Genomic DNA, 353 nt, shown 5'->3' on the forward strand with positions numbered 1-353 from the left:
GACTAGAGTTTTATTGCCTAGCTTGATATTGGAGCTGTTGCAGAGAGCAGGAAAATGTTGGAGGATTTTCTCTTTGTTATCACTCACGCTGCTAAATGAATTTGTAATGGATTTCCAATTGTAAAAGAATTTGATATCTATTGTTGAGTCGGAGAAGTGTGAGATGGAGGGAGGGAGAGGAGGGGGAGGGGGGAGGATTAACGGGAGGAAGGGGGAGAAGGGTAAAAAGGGGGGGTGTAAAGGGAGGAGGAGGAGGGGTTGAGAGGAGGAGGAGGGGGTATGGGGTAGGAAGGGGAGGGGGTTGGAGGGAAGGAAAGCCAGGAAGAGGAAGTTTGCGATAGTTTGGATGCTTA

The sequence above is a fragment of the Penaeus monodon genome, chromosome 31 (assembly GCF_015228065.2).
Source record: "Penaeus monodon isolate SGIC_2016 chromosome 31, NSTDA_Pmon_1, whole genome shotgun sequence".
Taxonomy (NCBI): domain Eukaryota; kingdom Metazoa; phylum Arthropoda; class Malacostraca; order Decapoda; family Penaeidae; genus Penaeus; species Penaeus monodon.